Source organism: Narcine bancroftii, chromosome 8 (genome assembly GCF_036971445.1).
Source record: "Narcine bancroftii isolate sNarBan1 chromosome 8, sNarBan1.hap1, whole genome shotgun sequence".
Taxonomy (NCBI): domain Eukaryota; kingdom Metazoa; phylum Chordata; class Chondrichthyes; order Torpediniformes; family Narcinidae; genus Narcine; species Narcine bancroftii.
In genome coordinates this window covers 55,463,989-55,490,683 of record NC_091476.1, presented here as the reverse complement: position 1 = coordinate 55,490,683, position 26,695 = coordinate 55,463,989, and positions in this window count along the sequence as shown.

Here is a 26,695-nt window from a genome sequence, read left to right as displayed (position 1 = left end):
TTTAGAATTATGAATTGGGAGGATTAATACTCCTGGATTCAAAAAAAAAATTTTGGGCAACCCATTTGAAGTTTGTCACTTCCTCTTTCCACAGAGCAGACAAGTCTTCATGGGTAAAATTGGAGTTGTATAAGAGGTGAGAAGATAGCAGCAAACCTTGTATTTAAATTATTATCTGGGCCTAAAGAAGCCCCTCTATTAAAGGATATGATTACAGTACAATATGGAATAAAATTAATGGTCAATTTGGGGATGGGGGGGGTCTTTCACCTATAATTCCCCTGGCTCAAAGAATGTTCATTCCATTAACGATTGATAATAAAATCCTGCACACTTGGTCCCAGAGAAAGGTCAAGTATATTGAGGATTGTTATGAGCAGAAACAATTTTGAGCAAATTAGGAATAAATATGACATTTTAAATACATCTTTTCTCTGTTATCTTCAGTTAAGATCTTATTTAAGTGACAAATTATGTCCAGCACTAACCTTATTGCAGTGCAGTGAAATAGAGACCCTGGTTCGAAAGGGAAGCACAAAAAAATTATTTCAAAAATGTATTCCTTACTTCAAGTAAGGGCTTGATAAATCAAAACAAAGATGGGAGTCAGATATAGGAATAGAAATTCATCCATTTTGCTAGTGCGACTTATGTCGGGACAGAATAATTAACACGATTAATGTAAGGTATCTGCTGGAGCAATGTAACTTTTTGCATCAGCTATTCCTTACTCCAGAAAAATTACATAAACTCAAATTGGAAATATCCTACCAATGTTTCGGTGTGGTCAAGGAATAGGTACTTCCTTGTATTCAACCTGCTCATACCCTAAAGTGATGGCTTTCTGGGAAGATTGAGGTAGTAACCTGGAAAAAAAAATTACTGGAATTCAATACCCTCATGCACCTGAATTATTTTTAGTAGGGAATTTAGAAGATATAAGATCTAAAATGAGGCTGTCAAAATATAAATTAAAATCCATTTAGCTCACTTTAGCAGTGGCCAGGAAATGCAAAGCATTAACTTGGAAATCTGATTCTCACTAGGTTTAGCCCACTGGAAGATAGAAATGCATCATTGTGTTCCTCTGGAGAAGATCACCTATAGCCTCAGAAACAAGTATGTTGTATTTTCAAGCATATGGAATTCATCCTTAAGGTACATTGAGGCAAATCTTTAACAAATCCCCACTCCTGTCTCTTCCCTCCAGTGCTTGCAGCGTCAATGACCCTAGATAGTTCTGGTTATTTGGCCCTTGATGGAAGTCGGGTTTATCTGGGGTGAAGCCAATTTTTTCTTATTCTTTCTCTTATGTTTTCTTCTTTCTTCTTGTTTCTTGGGGGTGGGGTGGGAGGGTTTCACTTTTTTCATTCTTCTTTCTCCCTATTATCTTTTTATTTTTCGCCCTTTGGTTTGATTGGACACTGAATTTGCATTTTTGTAGTACTATGGTAATTTTTATTTCTTTATAATAATCGAGTCACACGTTAATTCTTCTTTCTTCTCACTTTCTTTAATATCAACATGTGGATAGATAATTGTATTATTTTGTGAATGTTATGGATATTGATCTTATTCTTTTGGATTCTTTGCTTTGACTGCATGCTGATTGAAAATTCTCAAAATAAAATATTTAAAAAAAAAGACAGAAAGAAAACCTTGCTAAATATTGGCATAAATGTTGGTCAAACAACATCCAATCAGAAGGTTGCACAAATAACACTTTGGAAGTAAGAACCTTCGGTGGTTTCAGAGGAAGCTTTAACAATGTTAGATTTGAATCAAAGGCAAAATTACACTATATTGATTGAAAGGCAAAGATTAATGATGTTTGACTTATATTGGGGCAGCTACAATAAATATATTTATAAATGCTATAAAGCAGAATGAAACATGAAGATTTCTAATCAATATTGTCTCCTGCGCAGTAGCTGTTTTCAGTATGTCAGATTGCTCTTTATTAAGCAGCAGGTATGGATGGAATCCCCCCAGAAGTCTGGAAGGCTGGCGGCAAAACTCTGCATGCCAAACTGCATGAGTTTTTCAAGCTTTGTTGGGACCAAGGTAAACTGCCTCAGGATCTTCGTGATGCCACCATCATCACCCTGTACAAAAACAAAGGCGAGAAATCAGACTGCTCAAACTACAGGGGAATCACGTTGCTCTCCATTGCAGGCAAAATCTTCGCTAGGATTCTACTAAATAGAATAATACCTAGTGTCGCCGAGAATATTCTCCCAGAATCACAGTGCGGCTTTCGCGCAAACAGAGGAACCACTGACATGGTCTTTGCCCTCAGACAGCTCCAAGAAAAGTGCAGAGAACAAAACAAAGGACTCTACATCACCTTTGTTGACCTCACCAAAGCCTTCGACACCGTGAGCAGGAAAGGGCTTTGGCAAATACTAGAGCGCATCGGATGTCCCCCAAAGTTCCTCAACATGATTATCCAACTGCACGAAAACCAACAAGGTCGGGTCAGATACAGCAATGAGCTCTCTGAACCCTTCTCCATTAACAATGGCGTGAAGCAAGGCTGTGTTCTCGCACCAACCCTCTTTTCAATCTTCTTCAGCATGATGCTGAACCAAGCCATGAAAGACCCCAACAATGAAGACGCTGTTTACATCCGGTACCGCACGGATGGCAGTCTCTTCAATCTGAGGCGCCTGCAAGCTCACACCAAGACACAAGAGAAACTTGTCCGTGAACTACTCTTTGCAGATGATGCCGCTTTAGTTGCCCATTCAGAGCCAGCTCTTCAGCGCTTGACGTCCTGCTTTGCGGAAACTGCCAAAATGTTTGGCCTGGAAGTCAGCCTGAAGAAAACTGAGGTCCTCCATCAGCCAGCTCCCCACCATGACTACCAGCCCCCCCACATCTCCATCGGGCACACAAAACTCAAAACGGTCAACCAGTTTACCTATCTCGGCTGCACCATTTCATCAGATGCAAGGATCGACAATGAGATAGACAACAGACTCGCCAAGGCAAATAGCGCCTTTGGAAGACTACACAAAAGAGTCTGTAAAAACAACCAACTGAAAAACCTCACAAAGATAAGCGTATACAGAGCCGTTGTCATACCCACACTCCTGTTCGGCTCCGAATCATGGGTCCTCTACCGGCATCACCTACGGCTCCTAGAACGCTTCCACCAGCGTTGTCTCCGCTCCATCCTCAACATTCATTGGAGCGCTTTCATCCCTAACGTCGAAGTACTCGAGATGGCAGAGGTCGACAGCATCGAGTCCACGCTGCTGAAGATCCAGCTGCGCTGGGTGGGTCACGTCTCCAGAATGGAGGACCATCGCCTTCCCAAGATCGTGTTATATGGCGAGCTCTGCACTGGCCACCGTGACAGAGGTGCACCAAAGAAAAGGTACAAGGACTGCCTAAATAAATCTCTTGGTGCCTGCCACATTGACCACCGCCAGTGGGCTGATATCGCCTCAAACCGTGCATCTTGGCGCCTCACAGTTTGGCGGGCAGCAACCTCCTTTGAAGAAGACCGCAGAGCCCACCTCACTGACAAAAGGCAAAGGAGGAAAAACCCAACACCCAACCCCAACCAACCAATTTTCCCTTGCAACCGCTGCAATCGTGTCTGCCTGTCCCGCATCGGACTTGTCAGCCACAAACGAGCCTGCAGCTGACGTGGACTTTTTACCCCCTCCATAAATCTTCGTCCGCGAAGCCAAGCCAAAGAAAAAAGAATAGCCTGTAATTTCCATTTTCAAGCTTGTCTCAAGGGTTACATTGCAGAACTATATAATACCTCATAAGAAATCCATGATCCATTTGCAGAGTGAACTGTGAGAGAATTATAAAAACGTCAATTATGAAGTGGTTGTGTAATCCGTGGCGAGGGGCAGTGAGATCTTCCATCTAAATCACTACTGCACTACTGCAGAAATGTCATTTTCTGAATTTTTGTCACAAGGTTCACATGGAGAGCCAGTATCAATAAAAAAAACCCAAATTTTAATAGTGGCTGGTCTTGCAGCTTTCACATGTGGCCCACTGAGTTTCTCCAGCACATTTATGTATTGCACTCAACCCCAGCATTAGCAGATTTTTTGAGTAAACAATGGGCTCTTATTTTCACGATGTTAAACTGCACACAGCTGGCCGAGAAAATAAATCCATGTGGACTATAATTCTTTAATGGCACAGATTGTTGGTCATGATTGCTGGTTTACCTCAATCCTTTTCACCTTCATAACTGAATATAGTTGGCCAAAGAAACTCTTCATATTTTTGTACCCTCATGACTATGGAAAGCACGCTCATCCAACTGTTCACAAACGTGCAGTTGTGGTTATGTCCGTGTCATTGCATGGATTTCCTGGCTTGCTGGACTATTGAAAAGGAAATGAATGACCTTTGTGTACAGTTGATCTTGATATGGGTCATAGAACAGGACAAATGGTGCCATAACCATGCCAACCTCCATAAGCCTACCCCATATTAATCTAATCCTTCCCTACCTCATACCCATAACCCTGCATTTTTCTTACTTCCATATGCCTGTCTCAGAGACTTTTAAATGGCTCAATTGTACCAGTTTCCACCACTACCCCGAGCAATGCATTCAAGGCACCCACAACTCTTTGTGTAAAAAACCTACCTCTGACATCTCCCCTAAACTTTCATACATTTGGACATGCATACAGCACAGTAACAGGCCATTTTAGCCACAAGCCCATGCCACCCAATTACACCCAATTGACCTACAACCCCCAGTATGCTTTGAAGTCTGGGAGGAAACCAGAGCCACCGGGGTAAACCCATAGAGACACGGGGAGAACATACAAAATGCTTACAGACTGCAAGGGTTTGAATCCTGGTCCCGCTTGCTGGCAATGTAACGCTAACTGTGCCATTCCTCACCTCTACTCTTCCTCTACTCACCTTAGATATCCTCAAGCATTAGCCATTGTGGTCCTGGGTAAAAGGTGCTGGCTGTCCACTTTGCCTACGCCTGTTATCGTCTTTCATACATCAATGAGTCATCTCTCATCCTCCGTTGCTCCAAATAGTAAAGCTCCAGCTCACTCAATTGTTTCTCATAGGTCATGTTGTCCAATCCAGCATTTTGGTAAATCTCCTCTGCACTCTTTCCAAAGAATTCTCATCCTTTCTGTAATGAGGTGACTGGAATTGAACACAATACTCTAGTCAAAGTTTATAGAGCTGTAACATTATCTCTCAGCTCTTGAACTCAATCCCCGAATTATGAAGGCTAGCTCACCATTCACTTTCTTAACACCCAATCAACTTGCACGGCAACGTTAAGGGATCTATGGACCCCATAATCCTTCTGTACCTTCACACTGTTAAGAATTCTTCCATTGACCACATACTCCTCCTTCAGGATCATTCTCCCTTAGTGCATCACTTCGCACTTTTCAGATTGAACTCTGCCACTTTTCCATCCAAGTCTACATCCTGTCAACAATCCATTGTCAACCCCCAGTATGCTTTGAAGTCTCGGAGGAAACCAGAGCCACCGGGGTAAACCAATAGTCAATTTTCACATCTCCTCCAACCGTATTTTCTGCAAGCTTAATGACCCACCCCTTCACTTCACTCAAGTCATTATAAAAATCCCAAAGCATAGGTGTCCCAGAACAGATCCTTGCAGAACAGGAAGATGTGAGATGTACTGGTCTATAATTCCCAGCGCAAAGGAGCTACATTTGCCATCCTCCAATCCTTCAGTACCTTTCCTGTGGGCAGGGAGGACATAATGATCATGTTCCATTCTTCAGCAATCTTTTCCCTCCTTTCCCATGATAGCCTGGAATATATCCGGTCCAGACCTGGGGACATATCTGGCCTAATGTTTTTCAGAGGCTTAACGTTACCTCTTTTTTTTTTAACTTCCACATGCTCCAACACATTAGCCAGCTTTATGCAATTTAACATTCATCGAGGTCCCTCTCCCTGGTGAGCACTGAAGCCAAATATTAATTGAGGATCTCCCCTATCTCCTCTGCCTCCCTTTATCCGTGAGTGGTCCTACCATCATTCCAGTCATCCTCCTGTCCTTCACATGTTTAGAATCCCTTAGGGTTTTCCTTAATCCAACTTATCAAGGTCTTCTCATGCCCTCTTCCAGCTTTCCAAAGTCCCTTCTTAAGTCCTTTCCTAGCTACCTTATAATTCTCAGAGCCCTGTCTGAATTTTGCTTCCTAATCCTTCAGTTTGCTTCCTTCTTCCTCTTGATTAGTTTTTCCACTTCTCTTGTCAACCATCTTTTCCCTGTCTCAGTGGGACAGAACTATCCAGAACCCTGTGCAAATGGTCATAGAGCCATGCAATTTAGAAGGAGTCCCTTTGGCCCAGCTTGTCCATGCCATCCAAAATATCCCACCCGCACTCATTCCATTTGCCTGCTTTTGGCCATATCCTTCTATTCCTGTCCTCCACATCTCCATATTTTTGCTGTGCATTTCCCTGAGAACATCTGTTCCCACTTTACTCTCCCAAGTTCCAGCCTATTACCATCATAATTAGCATTTCCCAATTAAATACTTCACATATTATCTGCTCCTATCCTTGTATGCTGAAGGTCATGGAGTTGGGAGCTCTGAAGTGCTTGCCCAACAAGAGGTTTGTAACCTGACCAGCTTCATTACCCAGTACTGTATCCAGAATGGCCTCTCCTTCAGTTGTCCTGTCCACATACTATGTCAGGAAACCTTGGACATACCTGACAAATTCTGCCCCATCTGAAGCTTTTACAAGAAGGAGGTGCCAATCAATATTCAGGAAGTTGAAGTCTCCCATGACAACAACCCTGTTATTTTAGCACCTTTTCAAATGTCTGACAACTTAGCTGCTCCTTAGTGTTCTGAGGGCTAGTTGGGGGCCTATAAAATACTCCCAACTATGCGATCGCACCCTTCCTGTTCCAGATTCCACCCACAGAATCCTCCCTTTCTGCAGTTGTGATACTATCCTTGATTAGCAATGCCACATCCACCCACTCCCCCCTTGTACCTTTCCCCCCATCCCTTTTGAAACATCTAAACCCTGAAACATCAAGCGGCCAATCCTGCCTTTGTATCATCCAAGTCTCTGTGATGGCCACAATATCATAAATGCATGTATCCATGCTCTAAGTTCATTGCTCTTAATAGTTATTGCACTATAGTCAACACATTTCAACCCATCCAACTGACTGCATTCATGCTCTATTTATTGCTTGTCCTTCCTCATGATCTCATTGCACACTGCACAAGGCATTTCACCAACTGACCAAACACTCTGGTTCCTATCCCCATGTCTAGCTAGTTTAAATCCTCTCCACCAGCTCAAGCAACCTGTCCACAAGGATATTGGAGGTAAAAAGGAAGTCTGCAGATATGAAAATATTGGTCCCTCTTGAATTCAAACACAATCTGACCCTTTTGTACAGATCATACGTTCCCCAGAAATGATCCTGAAGATCCATAAATCTGACCCCCTGTTCCCTGCACCAACTCTTCAGCCACACATTCATCTGTCATATCTTCCTATTTTTATCCTCACTGGTGCGTGACACAGGCAGCAATCCAGATGTTACTGCTTTGAGTTTTTGATTTTTAGGTTCGTTCATAACTTCCTATATTCACTCTCCAGGACCTCATCCCTGTTCCTATATATACTGTACGTTATTGGTACCAACGTATATCATGCCTTCTGGCAGCTCACACCCTCCCTCTCAAGAATACCATGCATATGTTGCAAATAAATATTAACAAAGGATGTTTTCCATTATTAAATAAAGTTTATCAATAATCGTTAATGAGGCCTTTGGAAATTCTCTCCCTGATTAACCATTTCTCGCTAAACTGCATCAATGAGTTGGGCGAAACTATTAATTGTCCATGAATTATGGGCGGCGCGGTTGGCGTAGCGGTTAGCGCCATGCCGATACAGCCCCACGATTGGGACTGGGGTTCAGATCCTGCACTCTCTGTAAGGAGTTTGTACGTTCTCCCTCTGTCTGTGTGGCTTTTCCTATTGGGAAGGGGCTCTGGTTTCCCCCATAGTTCAAAACATACTGGGGGGGGTGTAGGTTAATTGGGGATAAATTGGGCGGCACGGACTTATGGGCTGAAATGGCCTGTTACTGTCTGTATGTCTAAATTTAAATTAAACATTTAAAAAATCTTATATAAAAGATCTATCTTCTACTTTAAGAGATGAGTCAGCCATCTATAGGATGAGAAATTCCCTCAAAAGCTGCCTCTCTGAACTCTTATTTGTTTAAATTAATTGCTCTGCACCCAACTTTCATTCAGATTCAGAAATTATGAACAGCCCAGAGTTTTTCTCACATTTGATTTTCTTCAGAAAGATATTATTACAATTATTATAAGAGAAATCAAAAGCTGTATTACATTTACAATGGTACTGTACAGCTGCAGAATGCTTGATTTGTATGGCCCCAGAGGGTTAAATGAATAATTTGTCTCTGTTAGATTGATGCCCCATTGTCCATATTTAGTCTCCATGGCAACTTACTGATTGGAGACAGGAAAAATCTTTCCAAGGGCTTCACGGACCAAGAAAAGTCTAAATAATTGCTTTCTCTGTCCTGGGAGACAGCCTTGAAAGACTACCGGTGACGCAAATGGTGATGTTAAATAACAGCATAGATGAGAGCACCTTAGGAATTTTACATCAGCATGATTAATATTTCATTTATTTTGATTTCCCCAGTGTTATTATTAGATTTGAATGAGTGACAAAAGAGAGAAACAAAGTCGGCAGGTGTTTGGGTGTTAATAACAGAACCTGAAAAATATACATGTTTTGTTGCCAAGGATGAGCCTATCTCACACATTTAATTAAAAATGTTAAACTGCATCCATCTCTCTTGTCGACAACTATTAATCAGTATGTATTTGGAGAAAAAGATTCTTACAGCTAGCAAATATTAGAAGCAAAGTATAGTTCAACTGGAATCCAAACATACATCTTTAAATCTTGCCCACAGGTTCCAGCTTATCAACAAAGAAATAAATGCCAGCAAATAACGTGTCCCTATGTGTGCACAAACTCTGCAATTCTTTTTCCCCCTGTGCTGTAATCAAAACTCTAACCGTGCTCATTTCAATGTGATGGGAAGAATGTTGTCAAAATAACAGCACTTCAGAGCATTTCAGCCAAGGAAAGGTTTGTGATTGAATTTAGAAATGAAACAGGTTCTGTTGGAGAAGCTTCACTCAGTTTGTCCCCAATGAGCTGGCTCCCTCATTGTAACATTGCCAGCTCGCAATTTCAGCAAAACAACCTCAAAAATGATCAAAAGCTCAAGCATGAAGGAACATGTTTCAGTAACACTGGTCAGCTTTCCTTGATCAGTCACAGAATAGTTGGATCACTGTCTTATTTATCCTGCTGTTGTTTTGTTCTGCTCACCATTTGATTCCGAGCACTCTTTGTCAATTACTCCAGCATGCGCACAGAGCTTTCATTCACCTCCGGCGGATTTGCGGCATAAATTCATCATTTTCTCCCTGCCACAGAGTGCAAAAATGATGATTCGCAAGATTGTTGTGACTGACAGTATTGAATGATAAGGAGAGGCTGGATCGGCTGCACCCAGGCCCCCAGGAGGATAGGGGGGAGGGGGGGAGGGGAAACCATATAGAGGTTTATAAAATTATGAGGGGAATAGATAAGTCAATAGTTGCAATAATAGGTGGTGAATCTAAAATGAGAGGGCATGGATTTAAGGTGAGAGGGAAGGATTTCAAAGGAATTTGAGGGGAATTGTTTTCACACAGTGAACAATGGGAATATGGAACAATCTGCTAAAGGAAATGAACCAATTACAGTATAATGGTCAAGTTCGAATTTGTTATCTGACTGTCCTAATACAACTAGGTGAAGCAGGGTTTCTCCAGATCACGGCACCCACACATACACACAGTATATAATAATCACACCATAAAAAAATATCAGAAATATTTACTTGTTTCATTTATAAGGTACCCATAATTACGGGATATCACACATCAATCTCACAGCCTATGGGAAGAAGTTATTGCCCAGCCTGGCAGTCCTCATTTTGAGGCTCCTATACCTCCTTCCTGATGGTAGTTGGTCAAAGATTCCGTATAGTGGATGGAAAGGTTCCTCAGTAATTCTTTGAGCCTTATATAAGCATAATTCTTGGAAAATGTTGTCAATAGAGGAAAGAGAGACCTGAGTGATCTTCTCAGCTATTTAGATGATCCCCTGATCATCTATCTTACATAGAACCATCGAACATTGCAACACAGGAAACAGGTCCTTCAGTGCCAAACTATTCTGCCTAGTCCAACTGACCGTCACCCAGTCCATAGCCCTCCATACCCCTCACATCCTGTTCAAATGTTTCTTAAGTGTGAAAATTGAGCCCCCATTCACCACTTCAGCTGGCAGCTCGTTCCACACTCCCACCACCCTCCGTGTGAAGGACTGCTGGAGAGTGGCTCAAGACTGCTGAAGGGGGACCAAGTATCGGAACTGGGAATGCGACAGGGTGCTGAGAGCGCTGAAGGGCTCCTGATCTTGTCAGAAGTTGAGATCTGGAGCTCGGTCGGCCGATGGTTTGGACTGGACTCTGCATGGCTTCAAGGCTGCCGGAGCACTGGAGGTGAATCCACGGACACATGGTTGCCTCTGAGGGAACACTTTTTTTTCTCTTTCTCTGACTGTAAGAGGCATTTCAGGCAATTTTTGCCAATGGCAAATCTGTCTTCCTTACAGCAGGTGAAAGCAAATTTTGTGTAATGTGACATAGTATTTTTAATTACATGACAGTAAATTGAATGCAATTTACCACATTTTCATGCAGATCATTGATATAGATGAAAAAGAACAATGGTCCCAGCACCGATCCCTGAAGCACACCCCTTGCCACAAGCCTCCAATCTGAGAAGCAATCATCCGCCACCACTCTCTGGCTTCATAGCTAATGCCGAATCCAGTTCACTACCTCGAGCATCTTAAACATCCTAACTAACCTCCCATGTGGAACCTTATCAAAGGCCTTACTAAACATCCGGTCTGATGCTTTGCAGCTACTGTACCACACAATGATGCAGTCAGACAGGATGGCTTCAATTGTGCTCCTGTATGTTGAAATGGGGATTCATTTAGCATGGATAGGAAAAGTTTAGAGGGATATGGGTCAAGCAAGCAAATATCCATTGGGCCTGTTCCCATGCTATCGAACTTAATGGCTCTGTGATTGTGACCTGAACCTATTGCTCTTCAGAGCACTTGGTGACCTCAAGGCAAATGGTTCATTCTGTTAAATCTGGACCTGGCCACCAAAAACCTTTGCAGTGATATATTACTGACTAATTCTGTGCTCCAAAGGAATACACAGGGGCAAGAATATTCTTCACTGACAGTAAGCCTGAGTCTTGCTGCACTTGTGAATTGTTGCAGGTTGCCTTCAATGGCTCAGTGAGTCTTCATTATACCTCTGGTAAATCAACTGTACAAGAATAAATGTTTTCTTTTGCAATCTTCCTGTCCTTGGATTTGATAGGGCTTTTTCCCCTTCAAAGCCCTTGAATGGATGAAAGGTTTATACCACTGCATTCATTCTGAAAATTTCTCTGATCCCACAAATTTAAACCATGCAACATGCTTCAGGAAATCTAGAAGTCTGCATTAAGTTTGTCTTTGCAAGGGGCTGTGCTATGAAGGCATCAGAGAAAGGGGAAGGGGGAATTAAATTATCATCATGTTAATCATTGAGTGCTGTCCACTTCTATTCAGAAAAGATCTGGTTCTTTGCTTGGAGCCGAACTTTACCAAGGTACCTATAATCAATCCAGGTGAGCTTCTTTCACAGACTCTCTCTGAAGTAGACTCTTACTGCAACTTCAGTTTAACATATTTCTGATCCACCAAGAGAATGTTGCCTCATAGGCCAGGTTGCTGTTCATTGACTTCAGCTTGAGATTCAACATACCTCAAAGGATGGTGGTTGAACTGTCCACACTGGGACCCAGTACTCCTCTCAGTAACTGGATCCTAGACTTCTTGACTGGAAGACCGCAGCCAATCCAGTTGGCAGCAAAATCTGAAGCCCATCACACTGAGCACTGGTCCACCTCAGGGCTGTGTGTTCAGCCCACTACTGTTCACGCTGCTGACCCACGACAGATTCAGTTCTAACAGAATTAACAAATTTGTGGATGACACAACAGCAGTTGGTCTCATCAGTAACAATGATGAGTCACATTACAGAGAGGTGTTTGAAAGGTTTGTAAAATGGTGTGAGACCAGTAACCTGGGTCTCATTGTGGACAAGCCAAAGGGCATGATTGTGGACTTCAGAAGGATAAAGGTCAAGCATTCTCCATTACACATCAATGGTTCCATCACAGGGAGAATGGGGTGCATAACACCTCATTATTAGTCAGGAAAGCACAGCAGCACCTATACTTCCTAAGGAGGTTGTCAAGGCTACAAACCCTATCTTGACAACACTTTACAGGAGAACCATTAAGAGTGTCCTGTCTGGCTGGATCATTGTGTGGGATGGGAGCTGCAAAGCATCAAAGTGGAAGTCAATACAGAGGATCATCAAAACACCCGAGAAGATCCCTGGGGTCTCCCTTTCCTCTATTGATGACATTCACTGAGGGTTGTTTAAATAGGACACAAAAAATGATATAACACCTTTGCCATCCAGCACATAGTGTTTTAACCAACTACCATCAAGGAGGAGGTACAGGAGCAACAAAATCAGGGGTGCCAAGCTGGGAAATAGCTTCTTCCCGTAGGCTGTGAGATTGATGAACAGGGTCCTGTAACTGAATAAATCATCTTAAAATATTTATATGTATTTATTTTCAATTAAATCTTAATGTATATTTTTGATTATTATTTGCTATGTAGTGTCTGTTGTGTGTATACATGTGTCCATGTGTGTGTGTGTGTGTGTGTGTGTGTGTGTCCATGTGTGTGTGTGTGTGTGTGTGTGTGTGTGTGTGTGTGTGTGTGTGTGTGTGTGTGTGTGCACGAGTGGGCACCATGGTCCAGTTGTGTATGTTTAGTCAGATAATAATAAACTTGTACTTTAACTTCTGATGACCCCAATGATTTCTTCAATAATTTTAATATTTTCAGAACTAGGACGTGGAACATTATAGCACATTACAGGTCCTTTGGCCCAAAATATTGTGCCAACCTGTGTAAACCTACTCCTCAACAAAATACTAGAACTTCTCTATTTCTCTTGCATCCATGTGCCTATCTAAAAGTCTTCTGAATGTCATGTTTATACCATCCTCCACCATCATCCTTGGCAATTCATTCCAGACATCCACCACTCACTGTGTAAATATCTCACCTAAACCTTCCTCCATTCATATTAAACAGATGTCTTCTGATGTTTGCTATTGTTGCCTGGAAAAAGTGCTGGCTGTCCACCCTATCTAATCCTCTCATAATCCTATCTACCTCTATTAATTCATCTTTCATCCTTCATCGCTCCAAAGAGCAAAGCCCGAGCTTGGCCAACTTTGCTTCATAAGTTTTCTCCAATCCAGCCAGCATCGAGGTAAATCTCCATTGTGCATCCTTTCACATCCTTCCTTTAATAAGCTGGCCAGAATAGAATGCAGTATGCCTAGTGTGGTCTAATCAGAGTTTCATAGAGCTACAACATTACCTCATGGCTCTTGAACTCAATACTGCGACTAAAGAAGGGCCTCACATCCTCCACCTTCTTACCCACCCCATTAACTTGATGGATTTATGGACGTGGACCCCAAGATCCCTTCATCCTTCCACACAGGTAGGAATCCTGCCATTAACCATGAACTCCACCTTCAAAGTGCAACCTTCCAAAGTGCATCACTTCACACTCATCCCCATCTGCCACTTCTCTGCCCAGCTATACATCCTGATTATATCCTGCTATAAGCTGTGACAACCTTCGACACTATCCACAACTCCTCCAACCTTCACGCCATTTGTCATTTGCAAATTTACTGTTCCACTCCTCCACTTCTTCATCTAATCTACTGTTAAGTAATTTTTTTTCTCAAATCTTTCTCCTAAGGTCCAAGAAAAGGCTATTGCAGATGATCAATGTTTGGTTTTAAATACCTACACATGACTTGAAACATTCAACCAAATCATGCAAATCAAAATCACATCACATAGTTCATGCTGAGAGAAGTAACTTTAATGAAATTACCAAAGGCATCTTCCTCACCTACAGAACCAGATTCCGATATCCCCACCCAATGGAAAATTTCAGTCCCTTTGATGACACAATTTTGTTTGATCTCTGCCATCTTAGTGACCACATCAAATGATCCTGTCAGCGAGGTGAACAAAAGGATGAAGTCAATGAGATGATTTTGTAGTTTTTCTCTCCGGAGGTGTTTTGTTACAAACCTACCACTCATTTCCAGCCCTTTGTGTATTCATCTGAATGTTGTCATCAATGTGGACACAAGTATACTCACCAAGCAATATGACAAATTTCAACCACACTTTAAAATTAAAGACTTAGACCACAAGACCTAAGGAGCGGAATTAGACCATTCGGCCTTACCAATCCATCTTGGTTGATTTTCTATCCTTTTCAAACCCATTCTCCTGCCATTTTCTATTTTCACTTTATTTTGATTTTATTTTCAGATGTGGAGGCAACAGCATGGAAACAGGCTGTTGTTCCATCGACTTCACCCTCATCAGTGGGCACCCGTCTGTGTTGGTCTTACCTCCAGCACTTGGACTATAGCATTCATGTAACCATAAGACATAGGAATGAAATTAGGCCATTTTGGCCCATCGAGTCCACTATTCCATTCCATTATGGCTGATAATTTACTCTCCTTTTTCTCCTGCCTCTCCCTGTGACTATTGATTCAGTTCCTCATCATCAATTTATTTAATTTAAATTTAAACACACAGCACAATAACAGGCCATTTCAGTCCAATGGCCTGTGCCACCCAAATGTGGCATTGACTTCTGTCTAATATCTATGCAATGACTTGGCCTCCACAGCAACAAATTCCACAGATTGACCACCCTCTGGGTAAAAATGTTCCTCCACATCTCTGTTCCAAAGGGTTTTTGTATCCTTTGGTTCCAGATTCCTCCACTGTAGAAAACAATTTTGTGACCCTCCCTCTGCACATCCTTCTGGCTATTAACCATTTAGCAACCATTCCCAATTTTGAGAAGTGTATTTCTGGTGGTTAAATGGATCCCTCACTTTTAAATTTCAAATTTAAATTTAAATTTAGGCAGACAGCACAGTAACAGGTCATTTCAGCCCAATTACACCCCATTTACCAACAACTTTCGGTATGTTTCAAACAGTGGGAGGAAACCGGAGCCCCCAGAGAAAATCCATGCAGGGCCGGGGAGAATGTACAAGCTCCTTACAGACAGTGCAGGATTCGAACCCCGGTCCCTATAACTGGTGCTGTTGCAGCATTGCACTTAACTGCTACGCCAACCGTGTTGCCCTTTAATGGAAAGGATCAATGGAAGGCATGTCCTAAATTAGAAGATACTCCAATTTCCATTTCCATCTGACAAACTCTGGTGTTAGAACATAGAACGTTACAGCACAGTCCAGGCCCTTCAGTCCATCATGTGGTGCTGACTAATGTAAACCTACCCAAAAAAACTTTTATTTTTCTAACAACCATATGCATCTTTCAGGTTTTGAGGCATTTTGAATCTCCCTATGGTACTAGTCTCCACTAGCATTCCTGGCAATGCATTTCAGGCACCCACCATTCTCTGGGTAAAAAAAAATTATCTCTGACATCTTCCCTAAACTTGGTCCTTATCCGTCTAAAGATTTCCTATCCATTAACCTGGCCAAATGTCTTTTAAATTATATTAATTGTTCCAAACTCTTCTGCTTCTTCCAGCAGCTCATTCAATATGCCCTCCCACCTTGATTCTATGCCTTCTGCCTGGTGGAAATCTGGGAATATCCACATTTTCTATGCCCTTCATGATTTGTGTCCTCATTCAGTCTCCTTCTTATCACAAACCACACCTTGCATGTTGTCTGCCTCTCCTAGTTCCCTGCACCTTCGAACTTGATCGGGTTGTAATTTCTCCCCCCTTTATGATGAAAGATATGAAGAAATCACATGAGTGCTTCTCTTTTCGCCCCCCCCCCCCCAATCTGATGTCTTCTTACTGGCTGAATATTTTGTGCATTTTCTGATCCTTACTTCAGACTGACAACATCTGCAATATTTTAATTTTAAAATAACACCTAGGTTCTTGGGAGAAGTCGCTCATAACTTCACTCTTCTCAGTCTTCGCTACTGGCAGGTGACAAATAGGAGGTTGGAATGGCTTTTTTCCGCATTTGGATCAAGCATGTTCAATGCCAGGCAAACCCTGAAAAAAGGAGTTAAAATCCGTGGAAATAGTCCTCAACAGAATGTGAGCAAACCTTTTCATCTTTCTCTGCCTGAATGTCTGCTGATAGCATTTAATTATTGCAGGAACAGGAAATTGCGAACATTCTGCAGGTCAAGAAGGCACCGATCCAGTAACATGTCAATGTCGTCGATGACTCAGTAACTAAGGCTATTATAACGTCATTCCTGCTCACATCTATCACCATTTTATGAATGGAAGAACCTGTCTGACATTTCAGCTCCAACACATAGATGGGGGTTTTAGATTTACAGATGGCCTGATACAATCAGAGTGTGACCCCCCTCACACAAACGAACACCAAAAGATCTTGGCATTTATCAGAAGACAGGAAATTAATCTTCAGCATTCAGCAAGAAACTCTGCAGCATTTGGGATCAAGTGCATTATATATGTGCAGAAGAAATTCAGCAGGTTCACACAGCATCCAGAGGAAGTAAAGGAAAACCACTCTTTTGGGCGTGGGGCCTTCATCAGGAATCCAAGTGCTCCTACCCCACTGATCTGATATCATCCTACCTCCACTCCATTTTGCTCCCCTTGGTCCAGTCCCTTCCTACCTACACTCCTAGTGATATGGAAGAAAGTGTATGATAGGTAAGGTTGGGAAGATGTTTTTATTGAACATAAATGCAGAATGAGCTCATTGCCAGATATTGTTCTGAAAATATCACTCATAAAACTGGGTGTGAAGGAAATAAGAAAGTAAATCAAATACTGATACTTTATCTATAATCTGGACTCCTAACAAATAATCATTCCACTCAATCAGTCTTTGTCTTAAGGTTGTTACCAGAACCCAGGAATTACTTGAATTAATTATGTCAAGATGTCTAGATGTTATTATCTCAGGGCTATCTCAACTCAGCAGTTTACTTGGGGACGTTTAACATTGTTGTGGGTAAACTGGAAATTAGCACCATCAGACTGTTTAGGGTCAAATTTAGACATTTGCCATTTTATCGTCCTCTGGCCCCATCGCACCAATCACAGAGAATAGAGAAAGTAAGTACTTTATTGTCATTGTGGAAGAAAATGCAAGAATTTTTTTTTTTAAAAGCCCCAACCGCAGTTCTCACAAATACAACATGCAAGAGCATATAAAACAGTAAAAACAGGGTGGGGGGGAGGGGGAGGGAATTCAGCATTAAAACAATGCAAAATACACTAATTGGCAGAGTTTAATTCTAGAAGGGCTCTGGGATAGAAACTGTTCTTGAATCTGTTCGTCCGTGATTTAACGAACCTATATCATCTACCTGAGGGCAATAGGTCAAACCAATGATGGCCCGGGTGAGTAGAATTCTTAAGGATATTGGCTGCCTTCCCAATGCAGTGAGATCAAAATCAATCCTTCAAAGGGGACAAGGAGCACCCAATGATCTTCTAGGCTGTCTTGATAACCTCTGAAGATTCCTCTTCTCTGCTGCTGTACAGCTGGCAAACCACACGGGAATGCAGTAAGTCAGCAGGCTTTCAATAGGGATAGAAGGACATCAATAACTTCTCCTGTAGATTAATTTTCCTAAGGATTCTCAGGGAATAGAGACATTGATGTGCCTTCTTCACTATAGCGATGGTGTTAGCAGTCCAAGAAAGATCCTCAGCCACATACATTCCCAGAAATTTAAAAGTTGTAACCCTTTCCACACAGTCCCCATTAATATACAATGGAGCTGGGGCCATACTGTTCCACCTGATATCCATTACGAGCTCTTTCGTCTTCAAGGAATTCAATACTAGATTATTTTCCGAGCATCACACTCACCATCTGTGGACTTCATCCCTATAGGTTGACTCATTGCCCCTTGAAATGAGCCCAACCACAGTTGTGTCATCCGCAAATTTTATGATGGTCTTAGAGGAATATTCGGAGACATAGTCGTAGGTATAAAGAGAATACCACATTGAGCTCAACGTACAGTCCTGCGGGAAACCAATGCTGAGTGTGAGAGTAGGGACATAACGAGTGCCTATTTTTATTGTCTGGGAACGGTTTGTTAAAAAGTCCTTGATCTATAGACAAATTGATCTGGAAAATCCTAAGTCAGCAAGTTTACCAACCAGTCTGCCTGGAAGGGTATTAAAACGAACCTCACATAGCATCCCTGTTGCTCTAAGTGAATCAATGCTAAGTGAAGAACAGTGCCAATAGCATCCACGGTAGACCTATTATCCCTGTAAGTAAACTGGTGTGAATTGAAGGTGGTTGGGAAACTGGCTTTATTGCTCTGCAAAACCAGCTCGTCGAAGTACATCATGATGTCTGGTGTTAAAGCAACTGGATGATAGTCGTTGAGGCCCTAGATAAACCACCTTCTTAAGCAGTGGGATGATTGTAGCAGCCTTTAGGCACGGCGGAATGATAGATTTTGACAGGGACCTGTTGCAAATCTTCGTGGGTACCTCAAAGAGATAGTTCGCACACTCCTTCAGCACCCTGCCTGACATGCCATCGGGGCCGGGGGCTTTTCTTGGACTCAACACGCTAAGCACCCGTCTCACCTCATGCTCTTGCACAGTGAGGGTATGACCGTTAGGGGCCAGTGAGTGAGTTGCATCCACCACTTCTGCTTCCACCTCAACTCGAGCAAAGAAACGATTGACCTCTTCAGCCAGCCTAACCTCACCATCAACAGTCATGCCATCATTTTTATAATTGGTGAAGGGCTGGATGACCTGCTACATTCGCCTTGGTTCATTATTGTTGAATCAGTCCTCAATCCTCCTCCTCTAAGCAATCATAGAGGGTAGAGTAAGTTCTTTATTGTCAAGTAAGAAAATGCAACAAGTTTTAAAAACAACCGCGGTTCTCACAAATACAACATAGAAGAGCATATAAAACAATAATAACATGAAAGAAAAGAAAATCAGCATTAAAACAATATGCAAATACAGTCAGCGATTAAGAGAGGAAATTTTAGAAAGATAATTAAGGCTGCGCGGACCAAATGCCACAAAAAGTAATATAAATGCATAGACCACACATAATGTGGCAAAAGATATTCTGTGAAATTACCAATGGCCTGTTGTAACCTAAGAGTGTTATTGTAATATGATCTCTGCATTCTGTGCCTTATCTTACACACTGATGAATATATAACTGTTCCAATCTCCACTGCTTCCACACTAGTCTGCCTGCATTTGGCCTGTATCACTCTAAACTTATCCTATATCCTATATCATGCAACCATCCAAATGTTTTTAAATATTGCAATAGTGCCTGTATCCACCACCTCTTACAGTTAAATCTCCCCCCACCCCCTCACCTTAAACCTATGTCCTCTGGTTGCTGATTCTCTTCTCTGGGCAAAAGAATCTATACATTCACCCAATCGGTGCTGTCTTCATCCTGTTGTCTCCTGGCTGACTGGTGATCTAACAATAGATTTGATCGGCCTTGCTGCCGGTCTAATGTTGGAGTTGCATGGTCTTCTGCTGTTAGTGTGATGTCACACTTTCTTGCTTAGATAGCATGAGCCACAAATCTCCGTGGGTCACTGAGATCCCCTTCAGCCAGCAGCATGTGGATATCTTCTGGCAACTGCTCCAAGAAAGCCTGCTCAAACATGAAGCAGGGCCTATGTCCTTCTACTTGTGCCAGTGTTTCATTCATGAGAGCTGAAGAGGTCTTGTCTCCCAGGCCATCAAAGTGAAGTAAATGGGCCACTTGCTCACATCCTGAGAAGCCAAAGATAAGGATGAGCGGATTCTTGAGTACTATATACTTGCCCTCCTCCAGAGACTGCTGCAGAAAATCAGAAACTCGGCATGCCGTCTCTTACTACATAGTAGTACCATGTGGAATCAGATATTATCTGCCCCTACTGGAATTGGGCTTCTACTTGATCAAACCATACACGCAGTTGTGGTCCAAAACGTTGGCAGTTTCAGAACTACGGCATGCCTCAAAGAAAAATTTTCCATATTGGGGTCCATGTTTGGACCATCAGGGTCACCAGTGTAGCTCTGTACAGAGCTACTATAGATGTTAGTGTACACATTGTGGAATTGCTGTACATTGTTGAGTTGATGTATACACTGTAGAGTCTAGTGCAAGACTGATACTTCCAGGTTTGCAAGCTGGGCTTATATACATCACTGCTTCTGTCACATGAACAGGAAGTGACACCATCAATGATGTCATTAGCTCAGATTAAAAACCTGTGTTAGATGCAGGTCAATTTCCTGCATTTTCCACAGCATGTCTGCCATTTTGGAAGCTGGTTCGCTTTCTGGTAAGTAGGTCGCCACACTAGCATTTTACTTGCATGGTCATCTTTAACAATAAATATTACAAGAAAACCAAGACAGAGGTTATCCTGACAACTATTCAGAATGTTACTCCAAAATCTTCCCTGAAGTCTCCTTAAATTATAAGATGAGGAACAATTTGACTGACATAATCTTCACTTTCGATTGTACTGAAAGATGAAGAATTGTCCTATAAAGGAACGTTTTAGTTTATTAGTCACATTATACCTACTGCACTGAGAATGATAGTTCAGCCAACAGTATAACAGGTTATCTCCAATATTCATATAGCCAGGTAAAGAGTACAATTTACAGAGTATCGAGTTACTGTGAAAAGAAAGATCAATTAGCTCCAAGCGTAGGTAGCATGAGTCACTGGGGTTCATTCAGGAGCCTGATGGCTGCGGGGAAGAAACTGTCTTTGTGGGCATGGGTTCTCATACTCTTTAGCTTTCTCTCCAATGGGAAGAGGGAAGAAAAGAGTGTGTCCTCAAGCTATGGGTCTTTCAGATTGTTGGCTGCCTTTCTGAGACAGCAGTAGATGTACATGGAGCAGAGGGAAGTTTGCATGATGCTCTGAGCAACATCAGAGATATGTTCAAGCAGAACTGGTTTGAGTTCATCTACATTCCAAAAGTCATTAATAAGTGGTTCCCTAATGATAATATGGCCTGACAATGTTGCTGCCTTACTCGTGACCAAATTCAATTCTGACTTCCATAATTGCCTTGTGAATGCCTGGGTGCTCCCCTCTCTTTCTCTTACATTCCAAAGATATCCTGGTTCTATCCTGGTTAACCTGGAATAGCAGGGTGATATAAGAGTTATGGTGAAGTTAAACGTGTTGGGATTACTCTGAGATCAAGAATAGGCTTGGTAAGGCCAATGACCTCCTTCAAATGTGCAATTAGGAAGGGATTGCTTTAGGTGGTATGTGGGCGGAAAGAAAAAGTTTGAAAACCACTGTTTTAATTGTACCTCATTGACTTGTTATGTGCAAGGTTTCATATCCAAAGGAAATGGGCCAAGGACAATTTTTCTCAAGTAAAATACAGGTACACGATCCTTTATCCGGAACCCTTGGGGGACAGTGTGTTCCGAATTTCAGATTAAGCCCACCTGAATTGTGCTGTCGTATCCACCCACACCACCTTCCAGTCGCCCGGCCATCTCCCCCAACCGTGGTCCCTTGGCTGCCTTCCCCAAACTGCTGGTCCCTCGGCTGTCTCCCCCAACCGCAGTCTCTTGGCCGCCCTGACCATTGGTCCCTCAGTTGCCCAGACGTCTCCTCCGGCCGCCGGTCCCTTGGCTGCCTGGCAGTCTCCCCTGGCCACCAGTCCCTTGGCCGCCTCCTCTGACCGCCAGTTCCTCAGCCGCCTCCCCCAACTGCCGGTCCTCACTTGCCGGATTTTGGAGCTTTCTGGATTTTAGATGTCCGGATAAAGGATCGAGTACCTGTATTTCAGTAACAATTGGGTCTAGATCAGTGGTTCTCAACCTTTTTTTTCCCCACTCACATCCCACCTTAAGCAATCCCTTATTAATCACAGAGCACCGATGGCATAGGGATTACTCAAAGTGGTATGTGAGTGGAGAGAAAAAGGTTTGAAAATCATAAAAAGAATTGAAATGGAATGAACTATTGAGTTCAATGTCAGCACAGGGTCCAGCTAGCTGAAGTGCTGCCTGATAGCTCCAGTGACCCTGTTCGAACATGGCCTCAGTGTGGATTAGGTTGGAAGGGTTTAAAGCTGATCAAGGTTTTCCCGATAATTAAAGAGATGATGAGTCAAATAGCCAACAGATTGGCGGTCCTAAATATGGGAAAATATTTAGAAAATATAAGAGATTCATACTTCAAACTAATTTTGTAGAAAGACTTTGGTTCAATCAGTTGATGACGCATCAATGCAAGATGTTTAAAAGGAAGTTGAATATTTGCTTGAAAAGTAAGTGCATTAAGAGATAAAAATAGGAATGATAAATGAGAATATAAGAGCTACTAGTGTGGATAAGCAAATATTGCAGCAGGTCCAATTTATCAGACCTCTTTCTCTTGTCTGTATTTGAACTGTGGTCTATGGTGATAGATTAAGAGGTGCCCAAACAAAGTGCATAAGATGTCATTCCATGTGAACACATTAACAAAATACACTGTCAAGAGGAATGGGCTCCCACTGATGTGATTGATGGTGATAAATGTGTTTACAAACAGCCGGAAATGTAATCAAAAGTCACATAAAACAAGATCAAAATGACTTAGCAAATTAAAATTCTAATAAATAAACAGAACATTTCTCCAATATGAAATCCACCTGCATCTTCTTTTCAAACGTCATTTAGCCAAAGAAGTTAAAAAGGAAAATGCTGGGGTCAAGGGCAGCACTCAAATGTGCAGGAGAAACTACCATAGGATGCAAAAAGTAACCAACCCTTTGGGCCTGGGCCCTTCATCAAGTATAAGCTAAAACAGGCTTGCACTTAAATAAAAAAAATGGGTAGGGGGGGGGAGAGGAGAGGAGGAAGAAGAGTCAAACTAACAGGTAAGACGTCAAAATTAATAAAGGAACATTATTTTGCAACAAATCGTCATTGAGTTTATATAACTGCAGACTGTACACACTACTCGTAGTTAATTTATTTACGTTAATTTGATTTACATCAGTTTTTGGTATTATTACTTTGGGCTTAAAGGATGTTAATTGAAATCCTGAATTTCTGGGCCTAGTTCAGTAATTATAGCTACCTATTGAATCGTGGACATATGACTAATCCCTGGTTGACATTTAAAAGCCATTTAGCTTGCCTTTTGGTAATGTAGACAATTTTGCAGGCTAAAACATTTAAAACAGACAGACTGAATGAATATGTTAGTGACGTTTAATAAACCATGGAAATAAAATGCTCAGAGTCTCTAATAGCAACACTGAAACCTGAGCCAATATCTTGCTTATCACACTTCTGCAAACATCCTCAGCCAATAACAGCAATTTCAGTAATTTTTAGTTTCAATGGTCATTAGTAACAATGATTTTCAGTTAATATCATTCATACAGAAAGAACAGAAATTAAGCAGTGAGTTTATAGTTTCCATTGTTGTGATGTCCTTTTGGATCGAGAATTTTTATTGCGCTCTGATATTTTTCTGGAGTGAAATTTGAGAAGAATTGCATTGTCTGGGGTGTTTCCATATCACCTGACACCAGCTAACACAAATCGGATCAATTTTCAAGGTACAAAATAATTTCAGCAAAACTCTTCATGAGTCAGTTTGCAAGCACAGGGTTGAACATGGCACCTTCATAAACTCATCAAACACTGCAAAATGGGGAGAAGTGATCAATACCTTTTAAGATGAATTTTGTGTTAATGAAATGGAATAAGCTTAATATTCCATTTATTTCATACATGCTGCATTCATTTTTCCACCTTTATACACTAAATTGAACAAAAGCAATTCACTGAAATGATATCAAACAGATGTTTTCAAGACGCATAAAGGGACAATGTTTTAAACAGCAACACAATTCCCATCAGTTCATCATAATTCTGGGCATCAAATTTCAAAGGTTTATGCTTCAACACTGAATTTGAATGATTGAACTTTGAGGTAACTCTTTGGATTTTGGTCTGGTATATCTCACACACACACACACACACACACACACACACACACACACACACACACACACACACACACACACACACACACACACACACACACACACACACACACACACTAGTACACCTGTGCATAGTTGGGGATAGATTTAGAGTTAAGAATAGTTTGGGAGTTAAGACTATATTTTAAGAGTTAGAAATAAAATTAGTGTTTTAAAATTAAACACTGGTTCATTGTCTATTGTTGCTCGATATGCATGATTCGTAACAATATTGGGGGTCATCTGGGATTTTACCATATTTGGAGCTAACTGAAGCTTAACCAAATACAGGAGCTTATATTGTATGTACTTCAGAGGAGCTTTGTAATCGATAAAATTTTGATTGAGTGGTTAAATTCTTTTTTGCAAGCTAATTCAGAGGCTTGGGTGAGTGTGTGTGTGTGTTTGTAAAAGCAACAATGGATACTGAATGATTTTTGGAGTCACCATCTTCTGCAGAGTTGCAGAAGGCAAAAAAGGATGATTTGATGAATATTGCTCAACAGTTGGGACTTTGAAGGAAAATTATCCCTGTGAAACTCTGTATAAGTGAAATAAGTTGAAACAATTATTATAACTATAGAGTAGAGTTTTGAATGATTGGTGTGACTTACTGAGAAATGGGTATTGGCACCCCCACCCAGACAGGTCAGCTGTATCTAACAATATTCTAGACAACTATCCATTATCACTTCTTCCACAAAGCCATCTCCTGGTCCTCTGCGCACTACAAGCTTGTCAAACAGAATGTGGAAACATCAAAAGCCTGCAGAACGATGGGTCTACAAAGGCTTTGATTCAGTATGTGGAATTCAGTTAACCCTGTTAAAGATAATGAATATGGAGATGGCTGGGGAAGTAACATTTACATATAACCATATAACCATTTACGGAGCGGAAACAGGCCATGTTGGCCTTTCGAGTCCGCACCGGTTCACGTGTGCCAAAAGAGCCAGGCTAATAGTTCTGCACTGTCTTAAAGGACTTTTTTGAACTACTGTTATCATGTCTTCGACTAATCCATATCCTTTAATTATGTCATGCCACAAATTCATATATTTTAATTATATCATGTACATATAGAAAGCCAATCAATGATAACCATTTTCCAGCCTTTAGAAATAAGCAAACACTGACTGTAACACCTCAGCTTGTAACAATCCCCTCAAAGGAATGGTTACTTAATCATATTGCAGCAAAAATGCCTTCAATATTGTACCCGGTAATCTTGTACCTTGAATGCGGTTCAACAGTATTAGGGAGGTGGCCTTGTCTACCTAACCCTAATTGCTGCTCATCCCTGCTGGAATGACTCTAATAAATTCTCTTGGTGTTGTACTTTGTGGCTTGGTTGTACTTCTTGTACCTTTACAGGGCTAAACTGTTACAGAGTTAGAGGAAAAATAGAGATCGAGGAGGTTTGAGGCAGAGCAGAAACAAAGCAGAGTTTGTCCTGGTTTTTCGATGTCCGATAATAAGTCAGGCAACACAGAGAATTCTTCAAGAAGTAAAACCTTTAGTTGCAAGTAAAGGCTGAGACAGTCAGAGAATAAATCCCTAGCTCTCTGTTAGACATGATAAGCACCCTCTTATTATGTTAAATTTCAATCCCTTATCTCAGCTGTGTGCCAGTTCTTGGCAATCCACCATCCTCCTCCTCTTAAGCTACACATCTGTTCTTCGCTTGCCACCATTATTTTTAGTTGTTTATCTTATCCGGTCCTGAACCACATATTCCCTTCCTTCCCACCACCGTTATCTTTTGCTCCCCTTTTTATCCACATCCTCACCAGGTGTCCCATCTCATTTTGCTTCATCTCGCCACCCTTATCTTTTGCTCGTCCGTCATGATATCATTTAATTTGCAAGCAATACTAATTGGATATACTAATTGAATACATATGGGTAGGTAGTAATTAAAGAGTAAATGTTTTAAAGATACAAAAAGTTTAACGATATAAAATAATACAAAGTAAATGTAAAAAGTGTTCGTTCCAGAGTACAAACTAAGGTGACATACTGAATAGCACACAGGTAAGATATATTTTCCACATATTCTCCCCTTTGAAACCTTAATGGTCTCACACAACAGAGAGAGAAGACAAAGAGCTGCACACATAAAAGGTTGGATTAAACTACAGTAGCTATCCCTAACATTGGGTCATAAACAATTTTTCGTGCTCAATACTTCAAAGTATTCTCTCTTTTATTTCCCTAGGCTACTGAGCCAGGAACCTATCCTTTCGTGCCTGGGATTGGAAAGAAGACTCAGGGACCCTTACAGACTACTTTCAACTTCCGGGCGCTCCTCTTGGATACTTTGTATGTTACGTGAATCATAACG